Below are 23,339 nucleotides of genomic sequence, written 5' to 3'. Positions count from 1 at the left end.
ATGGCCGTCCACATACCCCCCCCCCCCTAAGGGGGGGTGGATGGGGGAATTTGGGAGTGGGGGGGGGGTGGCTTGCGTGGCTTTAGTGCCGCACTGTGACACCAATCAGGGGGAGATGGCGGCCTCCTTTGTCATGCAAACAACCGATTGCTTCTTGTCTTATTCAAATGTCCGCCCTCTCTTTCTCCTCTGCCTCCCCCCCAACTCCGCACCCCTCACTCTCACTCAGTCCCTACCCCGATACACCCCCCACCCTCACCCTGAAACACCCTCACGCAACAACTTGAGCCCTCTCTTGCCTTCTCAAGTCCAAGTAAATCCTCGGGTGCTGGATGGGCCCTCGGGCTGAGCGGCCGAGTCGGGCCCGTGAGTGGGGGCGCTTGTAGGGTTCTTTCCAGGACCCCCGTTTCATATTCAAATGTTACAATCAGGCCTGGCTGACCACGGGGGGCTCTTTATGGTTGCGGCCTGGGGTTGCGGGGTCAAGATGCTGATTTAATAGCTCAGGCAGAGGAAAGAAGTTGGGTGAAGGGCAGGGGGGGGGATGGCAGGCGATTTAGAGCATGAATGAGTCATACAAAAAAAATTTTTTCATTTAAGTTTAAGCACATTTTTAATACTTGATCCTCAACAGCTTGTTAAATATGCCCTATTTGATTGGTGGGCCACAATGGGTTCTAAAATTTGTGTTTTGGTAACCTCACCTCATCGGAGAAAAAAGATACATTTGAATTTAAATGAAAATGAACAAACGCATAACAACAAAATATCCGTGTTTGACACACCAGAGTATTTCGAAAATAAAACATGAACAAGGTTTATTCATGTAATTTTTTTCAAGTTTGGCGGGCCGGATTAAAACGTTTAACGGGCCGCAAGTAAACCACCAAAACTGGTTGGGCAAAACAAGAACTGACTGAAATTACGTTTGCAAAACTAATGAAAACTAACTTTAGTTTGAGAGAAAATATCTTTTGTTAACGTCTTTGTGAATTCATTTGAGGCTTTTGGTGTTGATTTGAAAAGTTTTTCTTTTGGCAGCACTCTGGCGCGGGGGCAAAGGACGCAGTCATCTGTGGGTGGCGGGTCTTCAATTTAGCGGCGCCTAGAAATGACGCCATCTAGTGGCTACCAGTAGAAAAGATGGCAATAAGATGACGTCACTCCTCAGCGACTAACTTGCGTATTTGTTTTGGCTAGGATGGCTCCTCCTCTTTTGTCACTCGACTGAGACCGCAATGTGTCGCTAGGTAACAAGGGCTCACCTTTTTTGGTTCATTTGTGAAAAAAATTATATTTATTTAAAAAAAAAACAACAAAAAAAGTCAGTTTACCCTGGATTAATACCACAAATCTACTTAAAAAATTGGCAAGTTAATGAACAAAGGATGGAATGCAAGACCATCCTCGCTTTATTAACACATGTTAGGGTCGTGAAGCATCTGACCGTAAACCTAACCCTAACCCTAACCCTAACCCTAACCCTACCCGAACCCTAACCCTAACCCTAACCCTACTCCTACCCTAACCCTAACCCCTAACCCCTAACCCTAACCCTACCCTAACCCTAATCATAACCCCTAACCCTAACCCTAACCCTACCCGAACCCTAACCCTAAGCCTAACCCCAACCCTACCCTAACCCCTAACCCTAACCCTAACCCTAACCCTACCCCTACCCCTACCCTAACCCTAACCCTAACCCCTAACCCAAACCCCAACCCTACCCTAACCCTACTCCTACCCTAACCCTAACCCTAACCCCTAACCCCTAACCCTAACCCTAACCCTACCCTAACCCTAATCATAACCCCTAACCCTAACCCTAACCCTAACCCTAACCCTACTCCTACCCTAACCCTAACCCTAACCCTACCCCTACCCCTACCCCTACCCTAACCCTAACCATAACCCCTAACCCTAACCCTAACCCTAACCCCTAACCCAAACCCCAACCCTACCCTAACCCTAATCCCTAACCCTAACCCTAACCCAAACCCTAACCCTAACCCTACCCTAACCCTAATCCTAACCCTAACCCCTAACCCTTGCCCTAACCCTACCCTAACCCTACCCTAACCCTAACACTAACTCTAACCCCTAACCCTAACCCCTAACCTCTAACCCTAACCCTCAACCTTACCCCTAACCCTAACCCTAACCCTAGAAACAGCATTATGCACAACAGTTTTCAAGTTATAAATGTTTTTCATTTTTACTACACGTTACTTGCCGTGAGCATCCACCCATGCATAGCTACACAATACTAGAAAGTTTTGCACACAATCATGTCATAAAACTAATAAAATGAACTAAAATCAAGCATTTTTGTGAAAACTAAAACAAATTTAACTAAATTCCAAAAGCACTCAAAGGAAAAACTACCATTAATACAATTTCCAAAAGTATTAAGAATTAATACCCTATTAAACCTTACTCGCAATTTTAGCCGAGGATTAATTGCCCTCAGTTTACAATTTTGAGGATCAGCTGTGCATTCACCATTTCAATATGGCCCGCCATGAAAATGTGTTTGACACCCGATGACCCCGTTTCACGCGTGGTGGTGGTGGTGGTGCTTTTGCCGCGGACCTGCGGGAGCAGATGGTGGACGCGAGCGAGGATTAGGACGGAAGATAAGAAAAGTGAGCATGGAGGTAGGGTGCCACGATGTCTCGAATGTCCTCGTGTTCTGGAGCGGCCTGTTATTCCTGTCCCCGTGGGCGTGTTCCAGACATGGCAGCTCCAGTAACAGGCGGCGTGACCTGTTTATTCAAAGTCATGTGCCAGCGACCCGGCACAGGTGAGAGCTGCTGCGTCGCAAGGGTGCGTCCCAGTCAGGTGGGTCGCTCAGGACAGAAGGAGTTGGGTGTCTCCTCGCTCCGCTCCCTTGGCTGTCAGGACTGCATGTGAACTTCCACAGTCCACACCTGATTCACTCAGATCCTAAATTGTGTGCTCACGCTAACAGACTGCGTGAGCTGTAAGTGGGTGTGTTGCGTGTGAGCCACTTCAGTTGCGGTACATTTGGCAACTGGTGGGAAAGTGGTGGAGTCTGCACTTGCTGGCTCCGATGGATTTCACTTTGGAAAATTAGGGAGAGCCCTGCAAGTAAAAATATAAGATTGAAGTGACGGAATTGGAAGTGGAAGTGGATGAGGCAAACTTGTCGCGGATATTTCATCACAGTAATTGCGATAAAGTTGACCCGACCTAGTTGCACAGGATCGGGAACGGGACGGCCCACAAACAGTAAAAATCTGCGGATAATTGCCCATTTGAATACATTTTTCAAACCCTAAGAGGGAGCCGGCAACCTCATAAAAAACTTCTTTTTTTTTTATTTATATGTCTCAAGTGCGTGACAATTGGTTGTATGTGCCCATATTGTTTACAATGTGCTGAACTAACCAAGACGCAAGGAAATGCAGAGTTGAAAGGAATTTTGTCATATAAAACAAGGCATGACGCCTTCTTGTGACTGACTCAGAGTCAGCCATTTTATCACAAGTCGCCAATCACCAGCCTGCAGATCAGTACGGTTGCATGGCTCATTTTATTCCAGATAGTACAGACGGCGTGTGCAAAACAATTTTTGATTCATTTTTGAACATTTTGAAAATCCCGTGTTAGCGTGATCCAAAAATACAAGCTCGCTAAAATAAGTGCAAATTCTTCGCAAATGAGGAAACTAATGTGACAGAAGAAGAGCTTCCAACTTCCAAGAATATGACGACGGTCATACTTAAGGTATCGCTAGTTGACTCCCACATACCAAACCTGCTTTGCATAATATGCGGCTTACTAATGAGCCAATGAGCTTCGGCATATGGAGCCAAAGTCGCTTGCCTTAAAAAAACAAGCCTTGAGGAGTTTTTGGCAAGAAAAATAAAATGACTCCATGACAGGTAAATTTAAGTGATAGTGATGGTTCGTGATAAAAGAGGGATTAGTGATGTCAAATTATGGGATGCCATTTCTTAATGTTGCGTGTGAACTAATTGTCTTATTATGTTCACATCCGCATTTGTAAGTTTGAGCTTTTTAAATGACACCACGTGAGTCTTTGGATTACCTCGCTCATTGAATGTAACTGTAGGTTCTTCGGCACATCGCTTTTGATTGACGCTGTCAGATAAGTGTTGAGACAAAAGCCCGTGAGCCTCTTGACTCCTTCAATTCAACTCAACGGCCTGCTCTGCGTGGTTCGGAGTCATTGGCGTCTGAATCCCTGCTCCAGTTTTTAAAGACCTGTCACTGGCCGATCAGTCCGTGCAGAGTGTTGGTAGCCGGGAGGGGACCAACGGTGGGACGTGGGTGAGGGGCCACTGAGGTAGTCCAAGCCTCAGTGGGCACAGCTGTACCTCCATTAATGCTCCTCTACTGGCTAATGGCCACGCTACTAGCACACACCAAAAAAGTCCTGATCGTGCCAGGTGCTACCACTCGCACTGGTGTGAACCCGTTTGAGCATTTATTCGCTAGTCTTGGTTTCCAGCTCAAGGTCCATGTACTACTAGGCGCTTTGTCCTTTTACAATTCGGTGCGCTACTAGAACAACTGTTTTACTTTTGTATCTACTAGTCCACAAAGAACGCTTACTAGTAATGCGCTCTGCTGCTCGTGTAACACTACTAGGCAGCACTAATAGGAATGTGTCCCACACCAGTAACTTCTTTATCCAGGCTATTGAATAGATGCTCAAACAGTTGTAAAGTTGTTTAAGAATTTCTTCAATATCAGGCTTAAGTTTTGTCCTTACTAGTTGCACAACTACATGTTACTAGTGAGGCAAAACTGTGCACTCGTTGACATCTATCCACTACGAATAGTGAATCACTGCTGTAGATAGTTTGAGTGCGATGTTGAGTGCGTTTGACCCTGAGGAACATGCTTTCCCCCCCCCGCCGTACTACAATAAAGTGTAATTGCACATCCACTCCAGTAGTCGGCAGTGGCGCTCTCATTGCCCCCAGCGAGTATTAGCTCTACGGTGTAGGTTTGTTTTGCAACAAATATGCTATTATTTATAATTGCAGCAGAGAGTGGGTGTTGGGGTGGGGGCGCAAATTGTTTTCTTCTGGCTACGGGGCGCGTAACATCAAATAATTGAGAAGCACTGCCCTACTAGTATGTTAAAGTTGTGATTTTAGTGAGGAGAAAGACTTAGATACTAGTGCATGGACCTTAAGATGTATATCAAGGATATTGAATCAACTTTATGGAAAGCTGTTTGAGCATTGATTCGATTTCCTCGATAAATAAGTTAATTGCTTACTAGTAAGACAAAAGTACCACTAGTAGGAGAATAAAATGTTACTAAAATCTACTAGTGTGACAAAATGGTCCTCTTATTGCAGTGACTTTTCTTATGGGTGAAGGCAAAGACTATACTAGTACATGGACCTCAGGTTGGATATCAAGGATTTCCTTAAATGCTTATTTGGAACTCTTTCAGGAGGCTACTAGTGTGTGAGACACAATTAATAATTGGGCCTACTAGTGAAGCACAGTTGTTCACAAGCAAGTTTGTGTTCTAACAGGCCAAAAGTAGCAAAAAATGTCACCAGTGATACACCATCATCTCACGAGTGCCCTGAAGTGTCCTACTAGTGTGGCTTGTAGTGTACTAGTTCATGGAGCTGAAACTGGATATCAAGATATGGACTAAGCGCTCTGACGACTTTCCATAGCAACATGCAGGATGGGGATGTAAGAGATGGGTGGGTGAAGAGGTTAAACCAGAGCGGGAGGGTGGTCGTGTGTGGGGCGGGGGTCTCTGTTCCTTCCTCTCTTATCTGCCGACTAACCATTCTCTATTCCCAGCACCCCCCTCGCAGCCCCCGCCCCCTCCCCAAAAAACCCTTCTCTCTCTTTTGTGGCCAGTGCACCTGCAGCCCTTGAGTCTGGGCAATAAAGCTGAAGGATTTGTCTACTGGAGGATGGAGTAAAAGTGTGTGGGGGTGGCGTCGTTGGTGGTGATGGTTGGGGGGGGGGGCGAGCGAGGGAGAGGGGGGGGGGTCATTAGACAGCACTGGAAACACAAAAGCAACAGGTCCAAAGCATGTGTTGGATATGGCGCTATGCCATATTCCAATGCGACGGGTGTGATGTAACGCCGTTTGACATGAGGTGGGGGCTGAGGGGGGGGGGGGTCAAGAAGGTGGGGGGGCTTCGATTTTAAGCAGATTTGCGTGTGGATCTACACCTTGTTTGGGTTGGTGTCATTGTGCATCAACTTGATCCGACACATGATCTAATTGGAAGACTTGGCTCCACTTCCTCACATGCTGCCCACTCAGGCATGGCCAATATGTCTTTTGGAAAAGCATCAAATGCTTTCGGCAACTTCATGTTCATAAAGTCGCGCTGTTGGATGAAGGATGAGAAAATGCAAGAATGATTGATAGTGAAACTTTAGGATTAATTGGAATTATTATTATTATTATTATTTTTTTTTTTACATAATTCACCTAATTTGGATCTCCCAATTTTTACTGTTTTAATATGGAGCAAGTGTTTCCAAACTGACCTCACCATTGGATCTGCATTTTCCTTTTGTTGCATAGTGCGACCCACTTTCCCACGAAGGACAATATAGAACATGTTTTGTTAAATAATAGCCTCTAACAACAAATGCAGAGCAAATTCTAATTTCAAAAGCTGTCTAAAATGAGTTTGATCTTCCACCAAAATGATGTCCGCTAGCCAGAGGTTGAGCTGCACTGTGTTTGTTTACAGAATTGAAATTCGTGGCTAATGCGCAAGGCAGCCTCACTTGCTGTTGTTTACGTAATAATGATCCATGAGGGAACTTGGTTGGCCTCTGTACTGAAGCAGAAAATAAGAATTCATGTCATTTTTTTACGAGCTGTCTGCGACCCACTTTTAGGTCCGGAACCAAAAGTTGAGAATGACTGGTCAAGATTAAATAGTGTGATTTTTTTTATTCCCCTGGGGATGAACTCGATCTGTTTATATTTCAATGTCCAGCATGACTCTTTTGTGTTTGAATCAAGTTGATCAGTTTATTTAAACAACAAGCCTGCAAATAATGTATCCAACCGCCTTTTTATTACACAAGAGTGAAAATGAAGAACATGTAGTTCACTAAACCCATCAAAATAAAGCGACATTGTGTTAGAAGAAGGCCATACTCCATTCTGTCTGCATTTTAATTCACCACCTGTTGTAATATTATGTTTAGTCATGTAGAACTTGCTGCATGCCAGACCCCCCACATTGTAAAGGGCTCAGAGGACAGGACCAAAAAAAAAAAAAAAAAGCCCACAACTCACTGGGGTCTTTTTTAGGGTGTAGACCGCGAAGGCAGACAAAATCACTCTAAAAGCGCCTTAATTGGGCCGTTAGATGAGAGCGAGCGCCGTTGGGGCTCAGCCGGCCCTCCATATTCACGGCGGCGGGGTGAGGCGTGGGCGGCCTGCTGGGAAAATGGCGTCGTAATCAGGAAGCCGGCGCCTGTGCCTGATCAGGTACGCCGAGCCTTCTTCTCCTTTTCCTTCACACCCCTCCTCCTCCTCCTTCTCCTCATAAGAGTTCGGACCCACTTGCATGTGAGGACCTGCGACCAGGGATGGTGGGATGGAGATGAGGTCCGAGCGGGGGTCGAGGTATGGACTGAGGGGCGGGGGGGGGGGTCTTTTTTTGTTCCCACATTTGATTATTCAGGTTGGCTGAACTAAATTCTAAACTCATAAAATTCGTATCCCCTCCGGGGGATCATTTGCATATATTTTAGTGCCCCCCAGGCCCCCAGCAACCCAATTCCCCCTTTTTTTCTGAGAAAGTGAAAGAGAGGGCCAAGCAAGCAGGCCTATCTAGGCTTTAAGATGTCACTGTGGTGTGAAATATGGGCGAACAAGCAGGGGCTTTGAAACCCAAAATAACTCCCCTTGGACACCCCCCCCCCAATCCCCATCACCCCCACCCCTCCTGTACACAACCCGCCTGTCCTTGTGCACTGTGCCGTCCAAAAGTAGAAATTTAACGTCACTTTGCGTTACGCATTCGGCTCCTCCGCGCGAAACTTGATGCACCTGAACGTTGCTCAGTTGACAACACGTGTCTGCTGTCACGACCGAGATTCTGTTCATCGGGGGTCAGGAGGCCGGGGGTCATCGATCACTCTCCGGCCACTACATTAGGTACACCTGTACAATCTAAAGAAAACCAATGCAAGAGCTGTACACAGCAAGGCCGTTTTAGTTGACGGAAATTAGCCAAATAACTAAAATTGAGAAATACTTAAAAAAAAAAAAAAAAAAAAAAGAAGAAAACTAACTGAAACTAAACCTTACGTTTAGAAAAGTCTCTACAATTAAAGCAAAAAATGTCCTATGTTACCAACTTTGTCAGTGAGTATCATACATGAGCTTTTGGGGTTAATTTTAAAAGTATTTATTTATATATTACAGTTTGTCAGTAAAGAAAAAGGAAGAAAAAATTATTTTGAGAACTGTACTTTACTTCATCACACAATACTTTGTGATCTTTTCTTTTCTTTATCTTGATCTCGACAAATACGCCATACAAAAAAATCTAATAAAACTAATACTAAAACTAATAAAAACTAAACTAAAACAAAGCATTTCAAAAAGCAAAAAAAAACTTATCAAAAGAATAAAACCTGCTCTGAACTCGAATTAAAACGAACTGAAGTAAAAAAAAACAAAAAACAAATGTCAAAATTAAATAAAATGACCAACAATGAAAAGTCCCAAACTATTATAAATCTGGTACACACACGCACACATGCACACAAAATTCCAACACAACTGCAGTTCATTTGATATGGCACAGTGGTGTTCTACCCTGCTGTGCATCATAACCAACAACGTTAAACATTTATTTATTGTGTCAATCAAAATGGAAGAAAATCATCTGCATGAGCCAGCACGTGTCACACCACCTGACATCATATCACAACAAGGCCTCCAGATCGGTGATGAACATGTCAAATACTTGTCATGATGTAATGATTCTACTATTTATTTATTTATTTATTTTTGGGAGGCGGGGTGGGGGATTAATTTTTCCTGGCCCCTCTCAAAGAGTTTAAAAAAAAAAAAAAAAAAAAAAGTTCTGCAGCCCAGGTCTTAAAATTCAGTTTGGTCTGTGTGGCGAGCCACGCAGAGATGAAGGGAATACACACACACACACACCCATTGTCACAGCAATTGGGCAAAGGAGGCGTAAGAGACACCTGTTTGCTTGTTTGGATTGAGCTGTGCTGTGCCAAGCGGGCACTGCTTTTTACTGCCCATCTGGAGCCTTGCGGTGCGAGTTACGACTCCTTTGAAAAAAATAAAATAAAAAAATAAAAAGACCAAAGGGGGTGAGTTGATGCTTGGCATTTTGGTCACATGGGGTGAGTTGCTGTCATCCTTTAAACCCCCGCCCCCCCCCATCCCCTCCGCAATACCGCCGCCACCCACCCCTCTTTCCAATATCCCTCCCCCTCCCGTGCCCACTCCCCTGGTGCACATGCAGAATGCAGTGTCAGGAGAGTGAGCACTGAGCGCCCATTGTGCGTGCTAACCAAAGCGGAATGCCCGGGTGACAAAAGGGGGAGGAGTGGGCTCAGGGCACACAAAAGCCAGGGGGAGGAGAAGGGTGGAAGGAGGGGAAGGAGAGATGGGCAATCTGCCGGGGGCTAAATAGACCCACTCAGCCCCAAAAACTTCAGGCACCCTAAAACCCTTCCATCCTCTTGGCCTCCAAACCCCCCGCCCACAGCCCCCCCTTCCGCATCCTCCTTGTGGGTACTGGACACCAGATGATGAAGGTCGTTTAGCCTCACGGTGCTAAACTAGAGGATGAGGAGCCTCTGGTATGAGTCACCTCCCTCAGGGTGTCAAACAGGAAGCAGCCACTGATGGCAAAGCTTGTTCATTTGTTTACACAACAAAGTGACAATTTGAGCATATTTTTGGAGGGCAAAATTGCACCCAGTCGAACATAATACAAAAGCCATTCATCAGATTTCATACGCTTGAATGGTGAGTAAAGTTACCATGGGGGATACACTCCAGAATCACCTACGAAATTTCTCAAATTAGAGTCACGTTAAAAATAATAAAACATACCACTCCCACGGTTTTAAATATGCAATAAAACTCAAAACACGCTTTTTAAAGTATAGACGTCACCTGTGAATATGACCGGGCCCGCCCACAAATGATAGAATTTAATAATATAATTTTTTGATTAAAAAAGGTCAAGAAATTCTTGAATAAAATGCTGATGAAAAGTCAATATACGTTTTCCCGGGAAAATAGGGTTGGAAGAAAAAAAAAAACTTTTAGAAACATTGAAAAAAATTCTATCCATAAATTGATAAATAAGGGGGTCGGCTGTATTCGTTAGAAGCCCGTTCTCTCTTGCAATGAAGAAACTTTGAGGAAATGGAAAAAAAAAAAGACTTGCTCTCCAAATAAAATGCTTAGTGTGCTTGCTTCAAACTGTTTGGTGTCACTCCCAGTTGAAGTTTAAAACTGACACACAAACAAAAAGAAAAATAAACATTGTAGTGTGTATTTGAACAACAAAACGTTCAACCAAACCATATAGTTTAGTTTTCTAGCTTCAGCTTAAATATAAAGTGCAACTCCATAGAGAGGCTAACAAAATTAGCATAGTCACACGTCAGTGGTATCAATCTGTGGCGAGAGAAATGGGAAGCATGTTGGCGCCACTGTCAAGCCCCTGGCAGACACTTCAGTTCAGTTCAGTTTTTTGATAATATTGGTGGAATTTAGTCACCAATTAAATGTGAATTACTAGGTAATAAACCCTTAATTACCTAAATGTACTCTATGCGTGTTCGTTTTTATATTACAGAAGGAAAATGTCAATTGGACAACTGATCCAAGTTTTGTTCTGGTAATTTCTTCAATAATAATAAAAACATAATTTAATAAATGCTTCACTTCTGTAGCAGACACATTTAACACATATGGAGCAACAACGCATACAAACAGCAGTCATCGAGTAGTGTTCACACGCAAAAGGCAAATCTGAAACTGAACATGATATTTATTATTCATTCTTCGAATAATCAATGAACCTGTGTGGTTTCAAACAAAAGGCGCTTCTCTCGTCTAAGTTGTGTGGTGGCGGTGAAGGGGTTGCACATGTGCGTGTACACACCTGCCTGTTGTCTACGCTGAGAGCCATGTCATGTGCGTGTGGTATCGTACGTCAAAGCGCGCCGCTCCACTCCCACACACGACCCGCGGCGAGAGAGAGGCTAGGGCGCTGCCTCGTTCTGACAAAACACGCGCGACCTGACTTCACTCTTTCTTCATGCCGTTACTTCCTTACATGCATGCAGGGTGAGCTACCTTCCTCCATAAGTGCCCAAGCACTTTTAAACAACAAATGTTTTAAATGTGTTCATGAAAATTCATTGGCACATTTTTTGGGCTTAAAAAAAATGAGGCATTGACAAGAGACAATGATACATTAATACACTCTGTTGTGTATGTATCAATCGAGATTAACTATCGGTAAGAAATTAAGGAAATATGGGAATAAAAATATTTTAAAATAAATGTTTATCCATCTCTAGATGAGCAGGATGAAAATTAGACTCCATAATGCTAATAATGCTAATGATGAGTAAAATGCTAATAATGAGAAAAGTTGCGTTGTTCATTTGCGTGATTTGTGACCTGTTTCCGGTTCACAACACAAAGTCTTTACCCTTAGATTCTCATTAAAAGTTTTACATGCGCCGTAGATCCTCTTCAACGCAAGTGGTCGGAGCATTTGGGGCTCAAGATTGCTTTTTTTGCATTGTGGCACGTGAACTTCAGGTCGGCGCTGTCCTCAGGGAATGACCGAAAGTTACCGGGAATGATTTACTTTGAATTGCCGGGCACTGCAGCGTAAACTTGAAATGGGTTTCCAGTTTTACATCTCATTGTACCGCTGCATAGCTTAAAAGCAAGTTTGCTATAGCATTGTTTGCTAGCTTGCACTAATACCGCTAGGCTGAACATTACACATTTTTTTTAGGCTAACGTCCTCAAAAGAACAGGTTCCTTTGGCTTTTTAAAAAGTTCCGCAAGAATACAACAATGGTGATGACTTAAACGTGCTTTTTATATACATGCGACAAGTTCAACGGCAGTGGGCATCGTTACTCGCAGCTTTTCTTTAAATAGTGGAATCTGAAAGCTTCGTGGAATGTGATTCACAGCGTAAGCAACGGTAAAAGTAAAATCCGTCAACTGCATAAACATTAGCCGTAGCCTGTACAACCGTTTGGAATGTCCCGGCGGCAGTGCTGGAGAAGCATCACTAAACCGATTGTTTCTTCGGAGCAATCCACATATTAAAGTGTACAATCAAGAATGTGAAAATGGTATGACCCAATGCGTCTTGGTGAACTTCTTGTGTGTGTGTGAGTGTGATCACATTGTTCTCGATTCTGCTTCCGTGCTTGTTTTTTTTTTTTTAATTTATTTATTTATTTTTTTATTTGTGTGAAGCTGAATGCAACCAAATTCCTGGTTGATTTTTAGCCACAACATTTTCTCCAAACTGCCATTTAAACCAAAAAGCCTGAAAAGGAGCCCAGAGTGAGAGAAGTGAACAGTAATACAGCCGAATAATGACGTGATGTTGCACAATCCAAGCCGACACAAGAAGTTAGCCAATTTCAATTGAGTCACAAGTGTGGCTGCCAGACTCTTGGATGATTAATTAATTAAAAAAATGGTCTTGTTGAAGCACCTCTTAGGCTGGATTTCCACTTGCATGGTTTGCAATGACACAATTGGCCTACTGTACGCGTGATTGTTTTGATTGAACTTGGGCCAAATGTGGATAAAATTCCATTGTGTAGCAGATTTTTGATAATGTGAGTTGAGCACAGTCGTGCAGGTTGGAAAGCCAGTTTGCCATCATGAAAACACTCGATTGTAAGTAGTGGACGCATAAACATTCAACGCGGTCTCAATATTTGACTTGAAGTGTGTCCATCCATAAATAAGCAACATTCTTAATGACGCAAAACATCCAAACTCACAAGCACAAATCAAGAACTTTTGTAGCTGATTGTGAAATCACGCCCAGGTGTTTGCACAGACACTTTATGACTCCCTTCACTAGGCCACGCCTCTTAAAGGGCACACATACAACACTAACGCTATTGTTGTTGTGATGCAGCTTGACCCAATATTTAGTTGTTAACATAAATTCTTTTTCCTAAAGTTTTTTTTTACAACGAGTGTTTTGCTCAGTTCCTCCGAAACATTCGAGGATCACTTTGATGTGAACTTTCAACCTTTGGGCTTCCATCTCTTTGCCAAATGATGACTCAAGATCAAAGAGAGGAGGGCAATATAACGAAAACTCCCATATGCACCCTTAACATTTGAACACCCCCCCAATTGATGCAAACTTCAGGCTTTTCCCGTGGTATTACCATATTGTGCTGCGGGGCGCAAGGTAGCTTCCCGTTTTATCTGAGCCCAGTTCATAGGAAGTGGCTTGCTGTGTTGTTTTGGTTGAAATGCGGAGGGTCAAATGCGAGCCCCGGGGGCATGTTGTGGTGAAAACTTGGCAGGCTTGGACCCAACACCCCACCATTTCCCGGTTACCTTGGAGAAAGAGACAAAGTTTTTAAGATCTTCCCAAGTCTTGTCATGTAACCGAGTACAAAGAATTACGTGTGTGTACTCACATTAAGTCTGTCAAATTTCTCTTTTACTCCTCTGCAATTTTTCATTTAAATTTAACTTTGGTGGGTGTTACCTTACGATAATTGTTGCTTTTTGCTGCAGGAAAAAAAAAATCATTGACACCGCAGTAGAACTATTGGCCCTCAAAAGATCTCAGTCATCCTAAAGAAAGCACAGTGAAGTTAAAAAAAAATTCAACCCAATCAAAATGTCAGCGTTCTTTTAGTTAGGAGCTTTTTGATGCACATTATGAACCTGATAGACAGGCTAGCATGTGTTCTATTTAAATGCTGTGCACAGCTGAAGTTAATGAAATTAACCCCATAAGACAGGGGTGTGCAAACTTTTTGATTGGCGGGCCACAATGGGTTCTAAAATTTGACAGAGGGGCCAGACCAGAAGCGGTGTTTTTGGTAACCTCACCTCATCGGAGAAAAAATAAATACATTTAATTTGAAATGAAAATAAATGTCTTTGAAAAAGCACAGTATTTATAAAATAAAATATTAACAAGGTTTATTCATTTCATTTTTTTCAAATTTGGCGGGCCGGATTAAACCGTTTAACGGGCCGCATGTGGCCCCCGGGCCGTAGTTTGCCAATGGCTGCCATAAGGGAACCATAAAAATAATGTGAACATAAGAGAAATTTCAAAGGCTCACATTTTACAAATATCTTTCAATTTCTAATACTTAAATACATTCAAAATCAGAAAATTACAATTGATTAAGTACAGCAAATGCAAACAACTTTTGCTTCAATCAAAGTATTTTCTATAAAAATACTTTTCCCCAAGTATTGCTTTCAGGTACTTGATACGAGACTTTAGCCTGTGAGTGTCAGGTGAGTTTGTGGTGCAGCCTCCTCCAGCATTGAGCCGGGCAGCCATCATTGTTCTGGAGCCGCAAATCACCCGTGTCGCAATCAGGCGCGCCGATCTGGGCTTCCGTGAGCCCCCGCCGTTCCTGATGATTCCTCCGCTGATTGGCCTAACTGGACTCCTGTCTGTGACGGCAGATTAGCATGGATTGTTTTTTCTCTGTGCCATACGGATTGGGTCGTGTTAGCATTCACACCTTTGCGCGGCACCCCGGGGTTCTGGAGGGGGGCTCACAGATGCAAAGGGGAACCTTGACTTGATCCAAAAGTCAACTTTGATATGAGTAATGAGTCATCATGCGTTTATCAGGCAGGATTTCAAAGGCAAAGTAGTGCACTGGCCTAAATAGACCGAACCTAAAAATGAATAAATGAATATAATGGAAAAATAATTGTACTTCAGAAAATAGTGGCCGGTTTAGCCATTTCATCCAATTTGAGTTATTTTTAACCCAGCGGTTTAAGAGTAGTCGGGTCGCTGTGGTGCCTGCCCAACCATTAAGTGCAAAACAATCAAGTAAATCGTTTATCGACCTTTTGGAAATTGGGATGTTGCAGCAATGTTGCACTTTGAGAATTACACAGAAAATAGCATTCAATCCGTAAAAAAAAAAAAATAAAAACATATTTTAAAAAAGATTATATATATATATTTTATGGACTAACCCTACCCGTTTGAGGAAAAATACATTTGCTGGCCATTATGATTATTGGTGAGCAGTGAAAATTTTATGTGTTAATTGAAAAAGTTAAAAAGAAAATCTTTCTTTGGATACCCGTATCTGGTCGTCCAATGCAGCCTACGTAGTGTCTGGAACTTTTTTCGTGTCAGCACACCCAGTAAAAATGTGTTCTCTCCTTTTAATTTAGTAGGTGGAGCTTACAAATTCAGGTGTGTACGATCCTTAAAGTATAAATTTTTTTGACCAATGACAAGCATCGTCATGAACAGAAATATCATTCATGAATAAAAATGACAACATTTTGTATGGAGAGGCTATAGATGAGGCAGTAACACTTTGGCCTGCATACTTGAAAAATGAAAAGTCATTTGGCTCACGCCGATGCTTCGAGCACTCTGCTGTATCTCATTGCAGGTAATCTTACAGTAAACACACCACTGCCGACTTCGACTATATCACAGCAGAACCTGTTGTGACAACTTTTTTGTAGCAGTCTTTACTAAAAGGAAGGCCCTGTACAGTATACCGTTAACAAATACATTTTCATTTTATTTGAGCATGCTAGACCATATATATATATATATATATATATATATATATATATATATATATACGTGTCTATATATATATACATACATATACATACACTATTACTAAGTAATAACTATACCGTCCGTCTTGGTCTATACAGTACATGAAGTTCGCTGACGGCCTACAGCTCTCACACCGAAATGAGACGATGAATATAAGTATGGATTTTGCATGCTAATCAGGCCAGTACCACGTGCTGAAAGAGGTAAACAAACAAACAGTGACATTAATGGATATAGAGGAGGAGAAGGTATACAATATGGCCTGGGGTGTACATGTTCTCTGTCAAACCATCTGTCCTTGTGTGACTGAGCAACTCTTCTTCTTAACATGAGTGCAATGAGACAATTATGTTGAGTGACAACTCGTCTGTCCAGTTTTATAGCATTATGTCGCATTTCACATACCACCTGCCACTACTAAGATCTTACTTCACTCACAAATGTGCACATTCTCACCAACCGTCAATCACTCATTGCTGTTTGCTCGTGTTTGGTTGAAGGATTACACGAAAGCGACTTCAACTGATTGCCGTGATACTTTGTGGAACGGGTGGGGCCAGGACCAAGAAAATACTTGAATGCAGACATTTTTTTAATATTATGAGGCATTTTTTTTACTTTGGTGGAGATCAGCTTTCTCCGTAGCGCCGTTCTAGTTATAAACCGACTGATATGGATTTTTAATTTTTTAATTTTTTTTTTTAGGTTGATTCCAATTCTGGCAGAATGAAATTTTAAAAACAGATTAATCGGGCAATTAATTGAAAACGATATATTGAATAAAATTAGTTCTTTTTTGGTCCCTTAATACTTACAATAATAACATAAATGACAGGAAAATATTTGACTGTTTTCCATTGCCTTTGTCTTTCAGTATTTGATTAAGTTTACAGAGACTCTCCACACTTTGCTTTGTAGCAAAAAGGTACATATAAAATTTTAAATATACTGTTAAATTATAAGATATATGGTCGGAATCGAAACAATATACTGCAATGCCTGCCGAAACTAATATTTTTTTAACTGCTTTCCATGTGTTCTTTGGGTCAGTAATCGCTCAATGTGCGTGTGATCTCAGGTCGGCTTGAGCCCGAGTTGTTTATCTAATACTCACATATTGACATTATACGTCTGTGCTCTCGCACCTATTGTATTGCCGTGTTTACTTTTATCAGGGGCGGGGCTCGGGGTCCAAGGTGAACAAGGGGTGGCAGTGGGCGGGCTATCCCAGGAAGCTCGGCGCGCTCCCGAAACCCGAGCTCGGGCCCGGCTAAAGACAATGAGCGGAACACGTGAGAGGCGTTGCACATGCCGTCTAAGGTTACCTGTTCGTCTTGCCTCACTTTGAACTTTTGGCCGGATGGGAGCAAACTCAGCTCATCTCACTTTTACCACTCCCGCGCAGCTCCACCTTCATCCCGACAATTACCCGACACATCTCTGTTACGTCGCACCTGGCCCCAGTTTGTGTGTGACGGCTTTGTCTCCTGCCCCAACAAATCTTTATGTGCATCTGACGTTTGTTGCCTTGTACATGAACAAGGTTACGCAAAAACTACTGAGCTGCTTCAAACACAGTTTCGCAGGCGGAAGGAGGAAGCATTTAGTTTTGATAGGAACACTGACAAAGGTACAGATACGGATTTTTCTCTCACTTCTCGCAATATCCTTTCCATTATTACTTGATTCATGAATTCATTAATCAACTTAGCCCAGTGCTTCTCAAATAGTGGGGGGTGCGAGGGTGAGGGGGGTGCGTGTGACCCTGGGGAACATGCTTTTTTTTCCCCGCCGTACTACAATAAAGTGTAATTGCACATCCACTCCAGTAGTTGGCAGTGGCGCTCTCATTGCCTATTATGCACAGCGAGGACTAAACTCTACGGTGTTGGTTTGTTTTGCAACGAAAATGCTAGTATTTATAGTTGTGGTGTGGTGGGGGCGCAAATTGTTTTCTTCTTGCTAGTGGGGGGCGTAACAGAAAATAATTGCGAAGTACATTTAGTATATAAAGTCCCGTATGTTGTAGTGCTCTGATGCCAACTTAAAGTCTCTGCAAAGTGAAAATAAATGTCTGGAAAATTTGAACAACCATAGATCAATGTGTTGTTAAAGGATTAAAAATGAAAAGAGGCTTCAAAATGATGAAAGATTAATCCAGTGATGGATTCTGCACTTGATCATCATGGGCGTGCCCTCTAAATTTTCTGAGACCACACCTCCCTCAACTGTCAATCAAATATCCTCACTGGGACTGCAAAAACAAATCCACCAGTGGCTGGACTACATCACACCAAGTCGTTGCGGGACTTTTCACTCTGCGACAAAGAGGCGCGTTGAAACGGCCACGCCAGGCTGAGGGCCTGAACCACATGCTGGATGTCAAGTCGGATTTGGAAAAAAAAAAAAAAGTTTCATTTTCATGATGTCGGCATAGCTATCGGGCTAAATCTTTGTTGCAATTGTGCTGGATAAGTGTTCAACAGATATTCAGAGTTTTTTCTGAAGATTTCACGCTGACCCGGAACAAGATTGTTTGACTCTAAAGGCGTCTACACCAATCCAATGTCGGTCGTCGGAAAGTCGATACACGCCGTCTGTTTGGCGTAGCGCGCCGCGTCGTAAAGTCAGAACCGTTGTTGGGGCGTCTGAGGGGCGCGTTCGCCCGAATCCACATCGGGTCAGGCTATCGGGTTTTAAATGATCATTGACGTGACCAGAGTGGGGAAAATTGAAGTTATTTCTCAAGAAGGAAATGAAATTTTCTCATTTTCACATCCCCTCTACCAACGCAACGCCTGGCTGGGATGAAGACCGCCGATATTCGTCATCACCGTCAAAGGCTGCACCTTGACTAGCGCCGCCACTGGCTTGGAGGGGTACTACACACCCGCAGAAGGTCCGGAGTAGTTGGCATCTGCGTCGGCTTTTACGGTGTGTTCTTCCCTCATTTTCCGGTTCGACGTGCCAACTTTTAGGCCGACGCGACAGTTGGCCACAACGTCCGACGTCGGATTGGAGTTTAACGAGTTGCAGTTTAATGACTATTGCACCGTATTCATACTGTGTACAAGTTTGCACACCGGTTCACATCCAGCGCCGCCTCCCTGCTCTGTTGTCCCACTTACTTTGCGAACAGGCCATTATGACTAATGAACTGCATCACTCACTGACAGCACGCCTCAGTTTCTGTACGTTTGCGTGTTTGCTGTCTGTCTCTCCGGACAAAAGCGCCTGCTGGAAAGATCTTCCCACCTGCACTGTCAGGCCCCCATCCATCCATCCATCCATCCATCCATCCATCCATCCATCCATCCATCCACTGGCCACAGGTGAACCGCTTCCAGCAGCCAGGAAAACCGGACTTTCAAGGCTCACACCTGTTGGACTGTGGTCCTCTCACCTGTGCAAATATAAGAACAGTAAGATGAAGGGTGGAAAACGAGCAAAGCGGAGTGATAGATATGCCAGGATTTGGGTTACTTGGGCGCGGCGGCATACAGAATAATACACAGCTGAGCAAACGTGCATAGCCATAGGACCTCACCTGTTCCCCGTCGCTAATCCGCCGGCGCAACGCGGCTCGCATGAGACGTTCTTTTATGGCCGCCTGAATGGAGATTTTCTTTGAGGTTGCGCAGTTGATACACTCGCTAATGTCACTTTTGTGCCATGGTTACATTGTGGAGTGATTGCCCGCCTCGGGCGATGCAGACTCCCTTTAAAAGTGCACCGGCATCAGTGGGAGGTATTATACCATGGACGTATATGGACGTGATTCAGGAAATCCTTTTATCTGCAGCCTGAGGTTTTTAGCTCATTTGGAAAATGTAGCGTGGAGACTAAAGCTTCTCGATGAGTGAGGAGCTCACGTGCTGACATGGAACACTTGTCCTCAGCAAAAGCTCTTAATCGACCTGACAATCGTGATGTGAAAAGTGTCAGTTGTGATGTGAAAACTGTTTACCGCAAGGCTTCCCACACATTCCGGAGCACGGTGACAGCGGAGGAACAAACAAGTTTCGCAACTACGATTAACTAAGACAAACTATTACTTTTATTACTACGATTATTATTAACTACTGTTAACGGGCAGCAGGGTGTACTGGTGCAATTTCCCAGCTTTAATTGAGGCAAAGTACATAATTTACGTGTGAAAACTCTTACTGGAACAGAAATTTCATCTAAATTGTATAAAGGCGAAATAAAATTGCATCAAAGTGTTACGTGGTGGCATATTTAATAAATACAATTTATAAAATTAATTAACACCTGAACATTGGTCAAAACAGAATGTGTTGCCTGTCACTGCGTCCTAATTTTAGACTTTACCACAAAATATAGTTTTTTAATCCTGTGAAAATGAGTTTAGAAAATGAGTTAAGTGATTTACACTTCGGTCCTTGGATTTTCACCCTGTCCTGTGTCCACCTCTGAAATATTTGGAAGTTACATAGAAGTTGAATCCTCAAAATCCTCTGCAGGAAACAGGAAGCCCAAACGCAAGTTCACTCATTTGTTTTTCAGTATATTGAAAGACATTTCAACCATGACTCGGTGTGTCTTACAATCTCAGCACAGCCTTGTTATTATATATAAATTATTTTTAATACTTTTCAAAGATAAATTTTTTCGTTCAATCATTCTAATGAGCTTAAATAATAAATAAATATAAGTATATAAATATAATATGAATAAATAATAAATAATAAATAATAAATAATAAATAATAAATAATAAATAATAAATAATAAATAATAAATAATAAATAATAAATAATAAATAATAAATAAATACAAATAAATGTGGCTGTATTTTATATATTTGGTCTTTTCATATATATATTTATATATTCTTTTTTATATAACAACTTAGTCATGTTGCTTTCAGTCTCAAATGAGAATTTGAAGTACTAAAAGACAATGACTTGAAAATAGTTTCCTGAAATGGGCACATACACATTTTAAGTAGTTCAACATTGTATGCGTATTATCAGATTGAGAGTTGTAAAAAGACGGAAATCAAACGTTGCATTGAGATTGTTACAATAAAGGAAACGGCACCACATTGGTCAAAATCGAACTCAGTTGTTGTTTTTATTGCCCCGTGTGAGGCACACATCCACAACCTTCAGATTAAGAGACTCATGTGGATCTCATTTCAGTTGACAAATCTTGGCCGGTTTAGATGTTTTGCAAGTTTTTTTTTTATGTTGTTTGAATGGCGAGAGGTGGAGACACTGCTTGATTGTACCTTTTGTCATCGCCTGGAAGAGCATTTTATTGTATGCCGCGACGTATAGTGAAAGACAGAACAATTCAATTCTGTGTGACAATTCATCGTTTATCCACCTGTTGCCATTTTATTCCACAAAAAAAGTAGCGATGTGTTCAACCAAACATGCCAACTTTTCACACTGAGTTGGTAAATGTGCTTACGTAAATCGAGACAAGTTTATCGTTATTTCGGTATATTCTTTTTTTTTTTTTTGACATTTTGTTTAGTGGTGCGCCGTGAGATTTTTAAAAAAGATTGTCCTTGTAACAAAAAAAAGTTTGAGAAGCACTGCCCCTGCTGGAGTAACATCGCTATTTTCGTCCTTTGCTTATTTTTCAGTCAGCAATTCGGCAAGGATGAAGAGATGAACTCCTGTGATGTTTTTTTTTTTCTTTAAAACTATTAACTGGCTTTTCCTGAACAAGCTGCACATTTTGTTCCGTGATGCTGTTTGAATTTATTGCGAAATGCGGCTGCTATGAATGATCATCTTGCGACATTCAAACTGCGTACAAATGTCACGGAAGCCATGTTGCTGAAACGGTGTTTTTGTTTTCGCTATTTATGGGCTGGCCAATTGAAATAAAGCGAAACGTATGCCACCGGCGCAGCCAGACACAACACCTATATGATGAGAGTGTTCCTCCCTTTTCGACCTCTGTGCAGGTTTGGGCCTGAAAGACGTGCCAGACCTGCTGCCAAAGCATCGGCCGCCACCTCACCCTGCAGACATGGCTCACACACACACACACACACACGCGCACACGCATGCACAAAGGTGAGCTCTTTCATGATTATTTGCTGCATATACAACCGCTTGCACAAAACGACTTGCCTTTTATTTAGGCGATACGAATGAAGAATGTTTTTCGAATGTACGTGGCAATTTTAGTTGTTGATCAGCGGCGCTCGACTCGGAAAAGCGTCCTCGACTTTCCGTGCAACACCTCGTATTGCTTGATACATTCCTTAATGTTCTGCCCTGCAGAGCGTGAACTATGCAAACTTCTTCAAACTCGTCTTTTTTTCACCGGCGATGAGCTTTGTCACTTTTGGGGGCTGAGCGCGGAGCAACGCTCACTCATTACGAGCCCTAATTTGTCCTTGTCATCATTTCAAGGCGAAGCTCACAGCAATTGTGGTTACTTAGCGACTTGCGTCAAAAGTTGTTTTGTTGTGTTTGTCAACAGGAAATGAGAGTCTAATTGATTTGGGATGGCGATCCAAAAGAAATAGGTTTATTTAACGAAGAGTCTTTTGAACCTTTCGACGAAGGGCGTTTTCTCTGTTGGAAGGAGGCAACTGCCAAATAGACAGACGACACTGGCGGCATGGAAGAAACCTTTCAATTCGAAACATGCAAATTGAGTGGTGAAAAAATTTACATGTGAGTGCTTGGCGACCAATCCGGGGTGTATCTTGCCTCTTGAGACGAAGGCCGGATGCGGTTTGTATGAATTCAGGCTCCATGTGTGTTCAGTAGCAGTTGTTTGAATATTAGTATTTTATTTGATGTTAACACTTTGATTCAACAACATTTAGATTTATAGATATGCAATTGTTTAATTCTCGCATCAGTTGGACAGTAAAATCACGCGTATAATCACGCTTTTCCGCCGGGGGATCAGTATGTTGCTCAAGGACACTTTGACGTGGTCACCGGGGAAGGAGATTGAGCTCACAACATCTGGGTTGGGAGGCAGCTGCGCTACCACAGAGCCACGCTGCAAATGTCAGCTTATTTTAGACACTCGAGATATTGGCGGGATGATAGCTGCAAAAATAGAATTTTTAACAAAAATATACGGAAAATATAATCTGTCTGAAAAATCTGATTTATCTATTATTTGGCTCAGTGATCTTGAAATCATGTAGTTAGACATTTTACAAGCCGTAGTTTCACGAATCTTGACGATTTTGCAATGGCACATTTTGATTTTGCTTTTATTAGGGGGGTCAAAGGTCATTCAGAAAAATCGCTTTGAATTCAAATCAGGTGCAATCTCAAACCAAAGAATTTAAGTTTTAAATCGCCAAAAAAAAGGCAACATAATCCACCTTTCAATTTTGTGCTGCACATTTCTATACATTTTGTTTCTGGCTATTTGCACGCCTACTTGCAGCTTTTCCCGCTCCCACGACGGCGCACATTCTCGTCATGGCTTGGCTGTGTGTGTCTCCGTCTCGGATGATGGAGC

The 23,339-nt window shown here is 42.6% G+C and overlaps 1 long non-coding RNA gene across 1 annotated transcript in view; it reads left to right on the top strand.

Moving 5' to 3' along the window:
- Window positions 1-21,894, top strand: part of LOC148338602 (uncharacterized) — a 47,622-nt gene extending 25,728 nt beyond the window's left edge. The window contains exon 3 of the long non-coding RNA XR_015842769.1: window positions 21,808-21,894. This is a non-coding gene — a long non-coding RNA (uncharacterized LOC148338602). The remainder of the gene's footprint in view (window positions 1-21,807) is intronic.
- The last annotated feature ends 1,445 nt before the right edge of the window (window positions 21,895-23,339 follow it).

The sequence above is a fragment of the Idiotropiscis lumnitzeri genome, chromosome 4, assembly GCF_059441095.1.
Source record: "Idiotropiscis lumnitzeri isolate Australia: NSW breed Sydney's pygmy pipehorse chromosome 4, RoL_Ilum_1.0, whole genome shotgun sequence".
In the NCBI taxonomy this organism is placed as follows: domain Eukaryota; kingdom Metazoa; phylum Chordata; class Actinopteri; order Syngnathiformes; family Syngnathidae; genus Idiotropiscis; species Idiotropiscis lumnitzeri.
Note: the sequence above shows the minus strand (reverse complement) of the source record. Positions and strands in the feature narration are given on the sequence as shown.